Raw genomic sequence first — 16,325 nt, forward strand, 5'->3', positions numbered from 1 at the left:
ATGCTGAGCATGGAGCCCAATGCAGAGCTCAATCCAATGACCCCGAGATCATGACCTGAGCCAAAATCAAGAGCTGGACACTGAACAGACTGAGACACCCAGGCACCCCCCAGAGGCAACTTTAGATCCTTATCAGTGCCCCTGAGCCAGCATGTCTCACCCTCAAAGTCATCCCACCCTGGACTCTGCAAACTGCTTCTCTGCTCACTAGGTGGCTGGGAGCTGAACTCTGCTGAGAGGCCACACCAACAGGAGATTAGAGGCCCAGAAGGAAGACGGGATCTCCCCCTCCCCTCTGTGTCTTGTCCACATTGCCTAATCTAGAAGCCTAGACTAGGTGCCTTCAGCCCCAGTTCCAGCCCTGGATTCCAGTCTGCAGTGTTCCTGGTGCACATAGACCTAGCCTTGTTCCTGCCCCTTCAGAGAGGACAGCTCCAGCGGAACTGGGAGCCCATCTCCCAGCCCCCAGGGCCACCCTGGGGCTCAGGATGCCAGCACCCAGGCTCCGAGTTTCAACTCTGCAGGGTGCCTGGTCCAAACTTCAGTTTTTTTTTCATTAACAGTAAAATACACACCATATGGAGTTTACCACTGTAATCACTTTAAGCGTACAGTTCAAAATTGTTAAGAGCATTCGCGTGGTGGGTGCAACCAAATTCCAGAACTCTTCTCATCTTACAGAATGGAAGCTTTATTCCCATTGAACAGCAACTCCCTATTTCTCTGTCCTCCCAGGCCTGGGCTGTCACCATTTTACTGTGTATCCATGATTTTGACCACTGTAGGTATTTACATAAGTGGCATTGTACAGTAATTATCCTTTTGTAACTAACTTATTTCCTTTAGCATGATATCCTGAAGATTCATGCATGATGAAACAGGTGTCGGAGTTCCCTTTCCTTTTAAGGCTGAAAATTATCCCATTGTGTGTATGGGCCACATTTTGTTTATCTGCTCACCATCCATGAACCCCTGGGGTGCTTCTATCTTTCGGCTACTGTGTGTAGTGCTGTTGAGAACACAGATATACAAGTATTTTTGAGATGCTGCTTTCAATTCTTGGTGTGTACCCAGAAGTTGAATTGCTGTATCATATAGTTATTCTAGTGTTAATGTTCTGAGGAATTCCTAAGTGTGAATAACTCCAAACTTTCCCCTCTGTGCTCCATGCCATAGGGGTGGTCGCTTGTTCCCCTTGTGTTGTTTTCATTATTTTTAGTTCCTCAAAAATTCTTTCTATTCAGTTGTGGATAATTTTGTTGCATATTAATTTTTGGAAGATAAACTTTAGAACCTAATGTTTAGTTACAGGATATCCAGCTTGGGTTGGGATTGGACTTGAGTACTCCACAGCATCCTGACTGGGTTCTAACAGCAATGCCCATTCCACCTGCTGAGTGAAAGACACCAATACATGACATACGCGTGACAGATGAAGGACACTCAATACATCATCCATAGGTTTCTCACACCCTGGGTTCCCCTTGCTTAGGTCTGGAACCATGCTCCAGCCTTATCTCCAGTCTGGATTCCTTTCTTCCCCCTCCTTTTTTAAAAAAGATTTTATTAATTTATTTGAGAGAGAGAGCAGGAGAGGAACACAGAGTAGAGGGAGAAGCAGATTGCCCACTGAACATGAAGCCAGATGCGGGACTTGATCCCATGACCCTGAGATCATTACCTGAGCCCAAGGCAGATGCTTAACTGACTGAGCCACCCAAGAACCCCAAGTGCTTTTGTTTTTAACCAGACTTAAAACTGAGGGAAGGTACAGGGATATGTATTGGGTGCCCTTCAGCAGGAGGTCAGACAGAGGACTGACAGACAGATGGACAGATCTGGACAACAGTTCACATTGGGACATCAGAAGGTGAAGTTCTGGAAGGTGCTGAGATTGAACAGTCCCACCTCCTGGTCCTCCAAGGAGACCAGCAGGATCGAGAGGAGTTTTGAGTGTCCAGGCCCCAGGACATTGGCTGGCAGTAGCTGGTACATGGTACCTACTCAGGAGATGAATAGGAGGAAGAAGAGGAGTGAGGTCGGCGGGCACCAAAGCAAGTGTAAAAAGTGATTCTTGCCGACACTTACCTCAATACTCGGTTCTCTTCTCTCCCAGTCTAGCTCTGTTTCTGCTAGGTTATTCACATTTGAATGCCAAAAATGCCATCTATTTTTCTGTTGCTGACAACCATTTAACTGTGGAAGCAGTTGCCTGGAGTCCCTGCAGCTGTTGCCCCATGTACCTGAGATGACGGTATTCCAGCTGTCACCATTGAGAGCCCAGCATGCAGGAAAACAAGATACTCTGCTGCCTTAATTCTGGTGGGGATTTAATTTAATTAGCATCTGATTTACACAATGTGCTTCTGACAGCTGTGTTTGTGGAGTATCCGTGGAAACGAGAAATTACCCTTCACTGAAATCATCATCAAAGCTCATTTGTCTTCCTGCTGCACCTGCCAGTCTTCGGCTGTGGGGACTTCATGTAGTTTCCAGTAAGTGACACTCCAGGGAGTGTCCTGGGGTCTGCCAAGTGTTTCGTGCAGATCCTTCATAGGAAAAATCTGGAAATGGGGCTTTGGAGGTTTGATCAAAGGATGGATATTTTTTAATAGTGGATTTTAAGACACATTAAGGATCTCAGGAATTACCCCAGCAGAGATGAGAGAAGAACCTTGAGGCAGAGAAAACTGTGTGCAAAGGCTCAGGGGCTTGGACAACAGGGGGATGGGCTGTGGGGCGCGTGTGTCTGAGTTTCTGAGCTGGGAGCGGAGTGGGTGGGTGAAGACAGAGGTGGGGACACAGAGAGGGACCGTCCTCAGCCACCTGCTGCTCAGCCTGGAGGGACAGAGCTCCCTTCAGGGGTACCTCGGGTTCAGAATGAGGCCGCGCTACCAGGTCTCCAATGTGTTGGGGGTTTGGACCCCGGACAGGTGGATGATGGTGTGTGGGCCCCTTGACAGCTTCTCCAGGCTTGGAGTGATGGCGGCAGGGCCATTGGTCTGCCCTCCTGCAGGCTGAGCCAAACTGTGCGAGGGGAAGAAAACGTGGTGAGAGATTTGGGGAAACCAACATTGGAACGTCCTGACCCTGCACTCCCCCCAGCCCCGGGGAAGCCGAGAGCCACTGTGGTGAAAGCAGGTGGGGCGGAGGGCCCAGCGGGCTGCCCTTCCTCGGAGGGAGGCCTCCACACCTGTCCCCGCCAAACTCACCGTGGTGCTGAGCCTGTCCTGGGCTGTCCCACAGCCACTCTCTGCTTAACGCTGGCAACGCTTATTGCCACGGCCCTGGCTCAGAGAATCAGTCTGGAAAGGCCCCTGATGAAACTGTTTCTCTGGAGTCGTAGGAAGACGTGAGGCCTGCCAGGAGGCCGTACCTGCCGTGCACCCAAGGGTCCCCGCACCCCCCGAAGCAAGCCTAGAGTCTCAACGGGATGGACAGCCAGATTCTGGATGCCTCCTGAGCCTAGCTCCCAACTCTGGCCCTCACTCTTCCCGGCCCCCACCCCCCGTGTGACTTTAAGGAGAAGACCCAGACGCTGGGGAGGCTGGGAAGGGCACCGGAATGGCTGGAGGGCCAGGCCCACTGACCCTTGGGCCTCCCACCCTCCTGCCCAACCTGCAATCAGGACAGCATCAGCCGGACCCCCTGGTAGATGGTCCATTTCCTGCAGCAGGTCCGCAGAGACCTCCCTTCCTTCCCCGGGAAAGAGCCAGCTGCTGTGATAGCCTTGTGGCTTACAGGGGACCTCAACCAGACCTGCAGATGAGTAGAAAGATGGGTTCAGTGTACACCCAGGTCACGCTGAGTCAGTTCACATGGTTGGGCACCCTACAGGGGGCTGGTGCTCCCGGGTGTCTGATGAGCAATGACATGCAAAGGCCCTGTGGCTGGTTCTTCTTGTGGGAGAGCCTGGAGGCACGGAAAGGGCTCTGACTGTCCATTGTGCAAGTGAGGCCTCCTGGAGCTTTCAGCTTCTCCATCAAGTGGCTGCTGCTCCCCTAAATGAAACAGAAGAATAGACAGGCTTCCAGACCCCAGGAACAAAGCTGCTTAATTATGTGAGCATCTTGTTACGAAGCCTCTTGCAGCTAAAATTAGATCCCGAGTGCATGAATGTGTGATAATGTTTGCACGCCAGAATTCACTTTCCCCTTAAAACATGAGAGGAGCTCCCTGGTTCCTGGGGGGCCCTCAACGGGGAGATGGGAGTGCTGAGGGGGGTCTACATGGCTACAAGAATGCTTGGGGTAGAGGTGTGTCTCCTGCACCTGGAAGCTCACCAGGGCTGTTGCAGTGTGGTTTGTGGGGGTCTAGTGGGAAACTGATGGGTCTGGGCCCCTAGTGTTCACTGTTCCCACCAGGACCAGTAGGCCTGAATGAGGTCGGGATGAAGTGGAAGGCAGAGCTTGAGCCAGGCAGGGCCATGCCCCCTGTTCCCACCCGTTTCCCTCCCCAGCAGCCCTGGTGCCTGGGGTGGGGCTATTTAAGGTTATTGTCATCTCTGGGGTGGGGCCCCAGCTGGGCGCAGTCCAGCGGCTCCTTCCATCTCTCTGGCTACAGTGATTTTGGGGATGGTTGCATGAGCTATGGACACGTATACACTCATTCACATGCAGAGACGATCACACTCGCAGGCAGACACACATGATCACATACATACACACACGACCCACATGCTCACTTGGAGATACACGTGCACATGTACACACATGTCCCCATGCACTACCACACAGACACACACGGGTATGTACATGTTCACGCTCACACACACATGATCAAAGTCACACACACCGGCACCTACTCAGAGGTCTGTCCAGCTCCACAATACAGACAGGAGGGTGGGTCTTGTGGGCATCCTGAAGGCTGCGGAGGCCCCTCCCTCCAGAGCCCAGATTTTGTTCCCCCATCTGTGCTGCTTTTAATGCTCTCAGGTTTAAACCCCCTTGGCTGGAGGACAGCTGGACAGTCAGTGCTCACTCTCAGGTGAGTCCTTCTGCCCCGGGTGACCCGTATGGCCAGGTCAATGCCCTCCAGGAACCCCACGCCTGCTGCCTTGGGAAGTTGTTCATTTGGGCTTCACGATGGGAGGAAGCTGAACAATCATAAGAATGCGTTTCTGCAAATTTTGGATTTACCTAAAGACACAAGCATGTGCCTATTAAGCATGGGGGAAATTATCAGCGAATGTTTTAAAATGACCAATAAAAAGGAAAATATCATTGCTCGTTGTTTTTTATGGATCCTAATGTTTCTTTCTTTTTTTTTTTTTTTTTTCTGATGGAAACATCAACAAACTCCCCTCCTAGATGCCGGCCACTAATGACACAGCCAGCACACAGTAATGCAGGCACATGGGTGCCCGCCTGTCATAATTCATCTTAATTCATCTTCATAACTGTAATTGGCCCAACAAAGAGCACAAAATCACTCTGCAAAGAGCAGATTCAATAAAAAACCGATTTCACTCTCTTTTCCAAAGCAACAAGCTGGGGACGGGAGCTCTTAAGTACATATCAGGTCGCTTCTCCGATTGCCACTCCCACCCCAATTTGATGAATTCTCGCCTATTTATTGAGGACCTACTCCACTGGAATCATTAGTTAGGTACTGGAGGAAAGCAAAGTTTGAGGCAAATTCCCCATGGCCAGGAAGCACAGTCAGGTGGGGAAGGAGATAAGTTACACTGTTATGAACGCCCCAGAACAGAGGCAGTGTGGGTGACTCCTGCCAGGGAATCAGGGAGGGCTTTATGGAGGAGGTGGCATTTACACATGATGGAGAGGCAGGAAGAGGGTGGGCAGGAGCTCAGACTAGCACGGGGGCAGTTTTAGCGGAGTGCAGGGGGTAGTGCGGGAGCGTGCGGAAAGGCAGGTGGAAGATCCCTGATTGTGGAAGAAGCAGGTGTTGAAATTTGTAGGTGAAACCTGAGCCCCCTTCCCCTCCTGCGGTGTGGTAGGAGAGCAACCTGCCTCCTGCCAGGCCCAGGGTGGTCCAGCTCCCTTGGCTGCAGGCCTGCCCCCAGGAGCCCAGAAGGGCAGTGCAAAGGACTCCGCCAATGCTGCTAATCAGAGGAGGCGGGGGGGGGGGGGACTGCGGGGGGGCTGTCACTGGAGTCACTGCTCACATGGGGCACAGGCCTCACAGTCAACCCCACAGCAGGAGGCTCCCGGCGCTTCCAAGGCAAAAGATTTTGGACCATTTACTGTTCAGTGCTTCTCTCCACCTCTGCTGCCGACATTCCCCTCCTTGAATGTTCGAATGCGCCAGGAAGAGACACTGAAGAGAAATGTTCAGGGGGACAGGAGGGAAATGCTAATGAGAGCCACAAAGCAGAATCCCGAGGAAGGGGAAGGGGAGGTCTTCTGAAGGAGTGGCAACCGGGGTCGCTCGCTAACAGGGAAGTCAATTTGGTGACTGGGCAAGAGACTGTCAGAAAAGCGGGGCCCGGGGAACAGAGGCCGGGTGGCAGCCAAGGGTGGTGGGAAGGAGACCCACGCTGGTGCAGGTCTGCTCGCCCGCCGGCCATCCAGACCTCCACGGGGTATTTGCTAACAGACCGACTGACTGTGGGGAAACTAGGAGTCACAGCTTCTCTGCAGGGGAAGGCAGGTGCTGCTGGGACCTTTCAGTCCTGGAGGATCTTGGCAACATGTGGAATGTGTCCCTCAGGAACGCCCCACCTATACCTGTGGCTCTCACCTTTCTGGGGCAGAAACCCGGACTTAGGGGATCTGGGAGACATTTGCCCTTTCCCTCCCCATGCACATTCCACCTGTTGCCCACTCCGTGTATCCCCTCTGCTTCTCCTGCGTTTCTCTGCTCCCCCTATCCCACCCAACTACCCCATAGTTTCCTCTGGGACAGACTGAATCTCCAGTTTGGAGGATTCACTGCCTCATTCTAGATCTTACTTCTCAGCCTTCCCCCAGCCCCATGCCCCTCCCAGGCCCTACAGCCCCTCCCCCCTCCCCACAGCCCTTGCCCAGGCACCACAGCCCCACCCCGGCCCCATGCCCTCCCCAGGCCCTCAGCCCCTCCCCCCCTAAAGCCCCTCCCCCCTCCCCAAAGCCCTTTCCCAGGCACCACAGCCCCTCCCCCATCCCCAGAGCCCCAAGGCCAGGCCCTGCTCCCTGCCCTTGGGAGGGAGGTGCACCATGGTGGTCCACATGGGTGGACCATGTGACCTGTCTGGGCTAATGAGATATTCTTGAAGCAATGCCTCCAGAGGCTTGCCACGTCCTTGTGCCCTGGAGTTGGGCAAGCTTTCATTCCTGGGATCCCCCGAGAAGGTTATGCACCAGGCAGAGGCGCCACTTCAGATATGGCCTCTGCAGAAACCTGAGGAAAAGACCCAAGTCTATACAGGAGCCTAAAGCCATGCCCTGCTCGCCCGCCCCAGAATGAGGGTAGCCCAGATCAGCTGTAGCAAGGTGAACCCGCAGAGCCCTGGTCATGAGAAGAAATAGCCTTTGTCTCAAGTCACTGAGGGTCGGATGCTTTGTTACGTGGCGTGGCTGCTTGGTTTGCGGGCTGATGCAACCCTGGTCATCCAAGCTCCCCCCCTTCCTCCTTAAGCCCAACTGTCATAGGGATGGTCGCTGTAGCAAGAAAGACTTCCCCATTAGAGATATTCTGACTTTCTTCCAGAGGCTTATTCCTTAGTTCATGTGCCAACATACGGAGATCCATGCTCAGCCTTAGCAGGGGCGACAAGAGACAAGAGTGGGGTGGTTCTGCAGGAGGCTGAGATATACGTCCTTTCTTCGAGAGTGAGAGAGCAGGGCCAGAAGCCAGCAATCACATGGCAGGGTACCGGCCACGTTTCTGACCCAAGAGCAGACCACGGGGAGATAAAGTCATCATTCTGCAGATGCCCATGTTTCTTCTTAAGACAAATTATCTCTATTTTTTTAAAAAATCCCCAGTAATTACAAGTATCCCTTCTTCTGAACACACTGCATGAGCCAGTGAGGAACTGGAATGCAACACAGCCTTCCCATATGTCAGTACCAGTTACGCCTTCTTTTAAAGCGTGTTCTGTGCATCCTTCTGGAAGGAGGTGAATGAAATGTTTTTGTAAATGGACAAATGATTCACGGGATCATGACTACTTCTCACCAGCTGCATCAATTCTAGGCAGCGATGGGACTTGGTGAGATATTATTTACAACTTGTTAAAAACACTCCTTGAGACACTTCAGGCCTTGTTTGGTCCTGGTGAGCTCAGCTGAACGTGGCTGGGATGGCAGTCGACGGAAACTGGTCCTCCCGGCACACCCACGCTGCCTGGGCCCAGAGGAACTGCATGCCGGCATGGGGAGGCTTCTGGAACTCTTTCCTCTGAGAGGGAGGACGGGGAAGCCTGAGACATGCACGGGACTTTACTGGGCCATCAACGAGGCATTCGATCAGTCATCGATCCAAGTGACATTCTGTCTGGTGATGGGGTTACAGCTACACAGGGCAAAGGACAAACACACAGTCCTGCTCTCAGATTGCCTATGGTCTCACAGAGACACGGTTCCCCGTCTATTAGGTAGTCTTCAGGAAAGAAATGACCTGGCTTGCCTGTCCCTTAATCTCTTCCTCTGTCAAATTATGAAAATGAAAATGGTAATCACATCCCAGGACGGTGGGGACAGCCACGTCAGCCAACACATGTCCACCATACCCCCTTGTTCCCTGAGAGGATCCTGAGCTATTTGGTGCAGCCATGCTTCCTGATGACTGCTCACCTTCCCAGGCTCCCTGCAGCCTCGTGGGCCATGCGCCCCGGTTCCTGCCCCTGAGCACAGATAGAAATTTTGGTGAGCGCATTCCTTTCTGAGTAAAAGGACAAAGTTTCGGGAGAGACGCTGCTCATTTGCCTTCTCTCCAGAAACACCTGAATGGAACCTCTGACCACGTGGGACCAAGGGGACAGTGATGGGCTGGAGGGGCCTTGGGCTCCGAACGTGCTCCTGGGCACCTGTCAGCCGTGTTCTACTTAGTTCCAGACAGCTCTTGCTTCAGCAGCTGTCTCATGGGCGAACGTGCTCTGGACAGTGTGAGCCCACAGACTGCCAGGTGTGCGGGAAGTACTCCGTGGGGCCGCACTGTGTGGTTACTGATGCCGTGAGCACCCAGCACGGTGGCGTGGTGAGCGGGTGCAGACGCCAGATGCTTCACGGGGCCTGTAGTCCCAGCCAGTACCACGGGCTCTGAGCCTCAGAGGTCTTTCCAGGCGGACCCCTCTGCTCCTCCCAGCTGTCCTGCTCTCCACGGGGCCTCTACATTGGCCATTCCAGGAGGATCCAAGCCGGAGCCCTGGCTTCAGTCCTGCGCGAACCATCCGCCTCGCTTATTTCCAATGGGGGTCTGCTCCCAGCTCACTCCCAGATGAGAACCTCCCGGAGTGACCCCTCACCATCAGTAGCCCCTTGACGCTCCCGTCCTTCGGCCTGAGTGCCAACACTGCCAGGGACATTTCAGCAAGGCCTCCCTGGCCACTGGCAAACTCCCGGGTGTGCTCCCGTCTGAGAGTGCCCAGCAGGCCGGCTGTGCTAACCCCTTCGGCCTCTGGTCCCACCACATACCAGCCCTGAGAAGGCCTGACTCATTTTTCCAACCACCCTGGGGAACGGAGATGCTGTCAATGTGAGCGTGAAGGAGAGCTTGGAGACAGTTCCTCAGAATCAGGGAGCACCGCGCAGAGCTGTCAGCATACGGGGCGCACGCATTTCCCGTCTCTTGAGGCGTCGGGGGCGTGGGCTCTGGAGACTCTGGAGCAAGTCCGTCCCGCAGGCGGCAGGATCTAAGCCCAGCTCTGCCGCCTAAGCCACGCCAATGGAGGCGAAGTGCGCAGCTGCCCCTGGCACCCACCAACGCGGGGCTCGAAAAAGAGTCAAGGGGTGATTCAACGGGCTGAGCTGTAAGGCGTGGGGTGTTCTTAGCCGAGCTCTCTCAGCGCCTTGGAAGCCGGCCTGGGGGAGCAGGCGGCTGGGCGCAGGCCGGCCGGGCGCCTCAGGGACATCCTGCTCCGCAGCTTCCCACGCTCCCTGTCCTGGATGTACTTCTATATCAGATTCTCTTAATAATTTATAAGCTCTTTTTCAGTGTGGTACAGTGTCTCTTTCAACTTTGTGTTTTCTAATACAGTGCTTACATATATTAAGAATGCAACAAATGTTTTTAGTTGACTGAACCAGGAAACATAAAAGAGTAATAATTACAAGCCCATCCCCTAATTAAAACACTTCCAATTTGTATTAAAAAGTGAAGGTGAAATGTTAGTATATGAAGTACAAACCCTTGACATAATCTGACATCTGAGAAGTACTGGCATTAGTCTCAGCTTTGCCACCATCAAGCTTCCACTTAGATTCTCTGGGTCCCAGTTCCCTTAGAAGTCTAATGCTGGGGGCGCCTGGGTGGCTCAGTGGGTTAAAGCCTCTGCCTTCAGCTCAGGTCATGGTCTCAGCGTCCTGGGATGGAGCCCCACATCAGGCTCCTTGCTCAGCAGGAAGCCTGCTTCTCCCTCTCCCACTCCCTCTGCTGTGTTCCCTCTCTTGCTGTGTCTCTCCCTGTCAAATAAATAAAATCTTTAAAAAATAAAAAAAAGTCTAATGCTGGACATATGCACACAGTTAGGTAAACTCTCTACAGCTTATTCACCGTAAATGCCAAATGAAGTCCAAATTTTATTAAGTATGCATGAGGAGAAACTAAAGCTATATTTCTCATTTTAAATCACCTCCCTTAATTTTTCTTCCTGGAACCAATTACATTATTTTTCTACAGCCGAACATTCTTTCCCATTTAATGGTGCTCTTTAGTGTCTGCAGATAAAATGTGCTCAGAACCTCAACACCACTGCCCTTCCCACAGGGGCGACAGTCTCCAGGGCCACACTCTGCCATCCGTACATATGTCTGTGCTTATTTTTATTCTGAGACTTCTCTCTCACTGTCTGGTTTGTGAATTATGTGTCTGCTTTCTGTTTCCTGCCAGAATGTTCTCTCCTCAGCAGTAGGTCATTTCTCATCAGCAGAGATACACAATCATCGCCCTCATTGGTAATCCTCTCACTGTACAAAATGAAAAACATATTTATTTTTGTTGCTGTATTTTAACCCCATCTCTTCTCACTTTTCAGTGATTTTGGCTTTAAGATTAAGATGATCAAAATAAAAGAGCAGGTATAGGACAGTTAGTCTCTTGGTCTTCCAAATCAAAGATGATAACAGAATCACCTTCAGAAAGGACAGGATAATCAGCAATTAACTTCCAAATTACTTCTCATTGATTACATGGAAGAAAAATATATTGATACGGAGAAACACGATCTCAGTAGACTTGAAGGACTGCAAGACACACACACAAGGAACAACATATGTGTTAATAGATACAATTTTTTTAGTCAACTGATATAACTGAAATTATCAGTGTTTCTATTATTTTCCTAGCAAATTCTTACACTTAAAGATGATTGGATTTTTTAACATTTTGGAAAAAATGGATATTAAAGAAAGTAATAATGACCAAAAAATAACTAATATCTGATACCAAAAGACTTTTAAAAGAAAAAGAAAAAACAGCATTGGATTAGAATCGTGGTGTATGTCTCTTAAATAAGAATATGCTTTTTTTCAGTGCTGCCTTTTGAGAAATGTGATTGAAAAGTTTATCCAAAAAAGGAACAAAAATGTTATAACTAAACCTGACCTGGCCTTGGAACAAATACCTGTTTCATTTCTTCAGTTGATGGTCTAAATGTTAGCTAAATGTCAAATGTCCATGATTATTCTGTAGGTCATTCAAGTACCTGCAGTCACAATGAGTCACATAACATAACAGATGAAAATATTATATGGTGATTCTGCTTCTGTATCTGGATGAAACTAACAGATTTTTCAGTGAGACATCTATAATGTCTTGAGTAAGTCTGAATAAATCCATAAATCTCTATTCTGTGCCAGTGAACACTGTAGAAGATAAAGTAAAAGATGAAGAGGAGAAAGAAAAACTGCCATTTCAATTTTTAAGATGCATATCGAGGACCAATCATATAGGGCTGGCTGTTGAAGACGGGGGAATGGCTGGCACATGATCCCGAGATAGATAGTTTTAATAAACCCATAAGCCATAATCTGATTGAGTTTCATTCCTACATCCATTGAGTGCTGTTCTTCAAGATAATCACTTTGAGCAGATACACAGTATTCTCCATAATTGTCATTGCTTAGTACAATTTTGAAACACCTCTTTTGGGAGATATGCATTTTTCAAATTACAAGATGATCTGTTTGTAATTGGTCCTAGTTTTTTTTCTTATTTTCTTCACCAATATATTGTTATGTATATGCATGCATACGAAAATGGTAAGGCATACCTGGGTGGCTCAGTTGGTTAAGCATCTGACTTTTGGTTTCGGCTCAGGTCATGATCTCATGGGTTGGGGAATTGAGTCCCAACTCCCACTTCCAGCTCCTCACTCAGTGCAGAGTGGGCTTAAAAGATTCTCTCCCTCCACCCCTCCCCCTTCTCTCTCTCTTAAAGTAAGTAAATAAATAAATCTTAAGGGAAAAAAAGGGAGTGGTTAAGAACATGGAATCTGGATCAAAAATACCTGGGTTTAAATTCCAACTCTATTAATTCCTATGGCAAGAACTTGAACAAGTTACTTAACCCATCTATGCATAGATTTCTTTCTCTCTATCTCTGTACCTAATTCACAGAGAGGCTGGGAGAATTAAACGGTTATACATATACATACAGATGTATGTGCACACTATAAATATACATGTTTAAAATCCTAAATGAGAATGTGTTGTTATTGTTATTATAAATAACTAGAGGTCATCCTTTTTTGACATTCTTTTTGGAGAGGAGTTTTCTCTGAAGTTGTTTTATTTTTCCCTTTGTAAACAGTACCTTTAACCATGCTAAGTATGCTTTCAAAATCCTGCAAAATTTCCTGGAAGTAAGATTAATATAATTTTAATAAAAAATGACAATGATAATATGGTGAATAGTAATTATTACATGTTAATTCTTCCATATGGTTTTTAAATGACTTTAGAGTGATTTTAAATTTTTATATAAATTTAGAAAAATAATACTTACATGATAATCAATCTTCCCCAAAAGCACATAGTCTGTCTCTTCCTTTTCATGTTTTAATATTGTTCACCAACATTTTATGATTTAATTCACATTGCTATTTATACATATTTTACATTTTCTGTGTTTCTTATGAATGGAATTATTTTTTTCCATAATAAATAATATAATAATAATAATTATAATTTTGTAAAGTTTAAAATAATGAAATGATTTTCAAATTATTGAAATTCAAATAAATAATACATAATAATAATTATTATTTTCTAACAAGACATTGCTGATATCTTAGGTCTGTTCCCCCAAATCAGATGCTGAGACAAGGATTCATTTGCAAGAAACTTATAAAAAGGGGCACCTGGGTGGCTCAGTGGGTTAAAGCCTCTGCCTTCAGCTCGGGTCATGATCCCAGGGTCCTGGGATTGATCCCTGCGTCAGGCTCTCTGCTCAGTGAGAAACCTGCTTCCCTTCCTCTCCCTCTGCCTGCTTCTCTGCCTACTTGTGATCTCTGTCTGTCAAATAAATAAATAAAATCTTTAAAAAAAAAACTTACAAAAAATTATTCCCAGGAAAAAGTATTCCCAAGGGAATAGGTTTACAGAGGACAGAGAAAGGGTAAAAGCTCACTCAGCAAGGATTATATCTCAGACCAAGTCCTGCCTGAGGTACTTTCAACTTGATCCCATGGGTAACTATGACACATAAGCTAAGACTCATGTCAAGGAACTAGGGCTTCCATAAGCCCATACATGTCAGTCAAGGGTAAGTGGACACACTCAGGAAACATAAATTCCCAGAAACTTCTAGATATTCATTTAGACAATGTAAGCACTAGTAACCTTAAGGTACTACACAAAAACAGGTGCCACATACCCACCTACTGGAAACCAAAGAACACTAAACCCATAGCACATAAAAATAGTAAGAAGAGGATCTGATGCTTAACATCACTAGTCATCAGTGAAATGCAAGCAATGCAAATCAAAACAATGATGACATATTGTCTTATATGTGTTAGAAAGGCTAGAATAAAAAAGACGGGATTAACAGTGTTAGTGGGGATGTGGAGAAAAAGGAACCCTCATACATTGTTGATGGGAAGGTAAATTAGTACAGCCACTGTGGAAAACAGTAAGGAAGTTCCTGACCCAATAATTCCACTATTGGGTTTGAAAAGATATATGCACCACTGTGTTTATTGCATCATTATTTACAATAGCCAAATATAGAAGCAACCTAAGAGTCTCTCGATAGATGAAAGAATAAAGAAAATGTGGTATATATCTACAAAGGAATATTACATGACCATAAAAAAGGCTGAGATCATGCTATTTGCAACAACATGGGTGGACCTAGAAAGTATTATGCTAAGTGAAATAAGTCAGACTGAGAAAGACAAATGCAGTACGATTTCACTTACTTGCAGAATCTTAAAAAAAATGAATAAACGAATGAAAAACAGAATCAAACCTGTAAATAAGAGAACAAACTGATGGTTGCTGATGGGAAAAGGTGAGGGAAGAGCGAAATGTGTGAAGGTAAGTGGGAGATACATGCTTCCAGTTATGTAATGAATGTATCACAAGGATAAAAAGGACAACATAAGGAATACAGTCGATATCATAATAGGTTTTATGGTGACAGATGGTAACTACACTTGGAGTGAGCATAGTATAATGTATAAACTTGTCCAATCACTACATGTACACCTGAAACTAATGTAACATTGTGTGTCAACTACACTCAAATAACAAAAAATTTAAAAGAGAGAGAGAAAGAGATAGAGAAAGGAGGAAAGGGAATAGGAGACTTCTGCCTGCACAGAATTCCTCAGCTTTGTTTATAAAAACCATAGAAAATGTGATTTTTCTATCAGGTGTTATTTTTTCCATCAGGGTGTTATGCACTTAATAAAACAAATGTTTTCATGAAACAAAAAAGAGCTGAGAGGATCTTGACAAAGTACTTAAATTGTCCCCTAGGCTTGCATGTCTCAGACCCACTCCCACCTCATTTTGACTTCCCTCAATCCTGTAACTGATTCTTCAATGTGATGGTTGGTCACAATTTCTTAGGAAAAATAATCTGTATCTGGAACAGAAGCTGGAATTGGAGTTACCAACTGATAAAGTTTAAAATAATGAAATGATTTTCAAAGACTCACCACATTCTTCACAGGCCAATAATAAAAGATAAATGGGAATGTGAACAGCATCACAGCTCTACATCTTTTGAGCCTTTCAGGGTGAGACTCACTTCGGCAATCCCCAGCATAAACACAGTACGCTTTCAGTTCAGACTCTGAGAGGGAGGACAAGTTCAGAGGCTTCCACGTACCCTTCCTACCATAATAACCATCACTTCCTGGATCAGAGGGGCACTGCATGGATTCTGTCGGATGCCAAATATGCCCATTCCAAGTACACATTCAGGAACTGGAGAGCTATTCACAGGGTGGGTCTGTAGATCTAATGGACCCTTGGTGTCTCAAACTTCACATAACTCCCTTTATTACCTGATTATTATAAACCTTACTTTGGTATTTTGAATCCTTAAGAATCGTTGTGAATCCCCAAGAGTTAAGATCTCCCATTTTCTCCAGAGTACAATTACTGTAGTAATTGGCCTCAGATTTCTTTTGACAAGGTTGAAGGAAGAAAAATGGTAGATGCCTTTGGCATTATTGAATGGGAGCCCAAACTCTCTTTTGGTAAAGAAGTTCTTGATCTGTGAACTGGCTTAGGTCTGGAATTAGGAGAGAGGACATGATTCTTCATTGTGTTGACTCGGATCATGAATTTGGTCCACTACCTGGAATTGTCTTATTCTAGATCAAGTAATGCTTTGCTAGGTTGAATATTTACTATTTTTTTTTAGGGATATGAGATTCATTGGCTCCTACTAAAGATTTCTGTGTGTCAAAACTTCTAACGTACATTACACTAATATCTCCACTTAGTCTGACCATTGAATGTTGTATTATCTTCATGAGAAGCCCAACTCAATGATAGCATATCCCAACACTATATCTGGACTACTGAAGACATTCCCATATTTTTAGGGTATGGATGTTTCTTCCACCTGTGTAATTTCCCAATGACTGAGTGAAGAGAGTAACTTTTGGGCTCTCACAGAAGAAGCAATGTGGGAATAACTAGTTGTACATGATAAATCCATTCCAACTTGCCTATTTCCCAAGTCCTTGAATTCATTCCTCTATT

This window comes from Mustela lutreola, chromosome 3 (genome assembly GCF_030435805.1).
Source record: "Mustela lutreola isolate mMusLut2 chromosome 3, mMusLut2.pri, whole genome shotgun sequence".
Lineage (NCBI taxonomy): Eukaryota > Metazoa > Chordata > Mammalia > Carnivora > Mustelidae > Mustela > Mustela lutreola.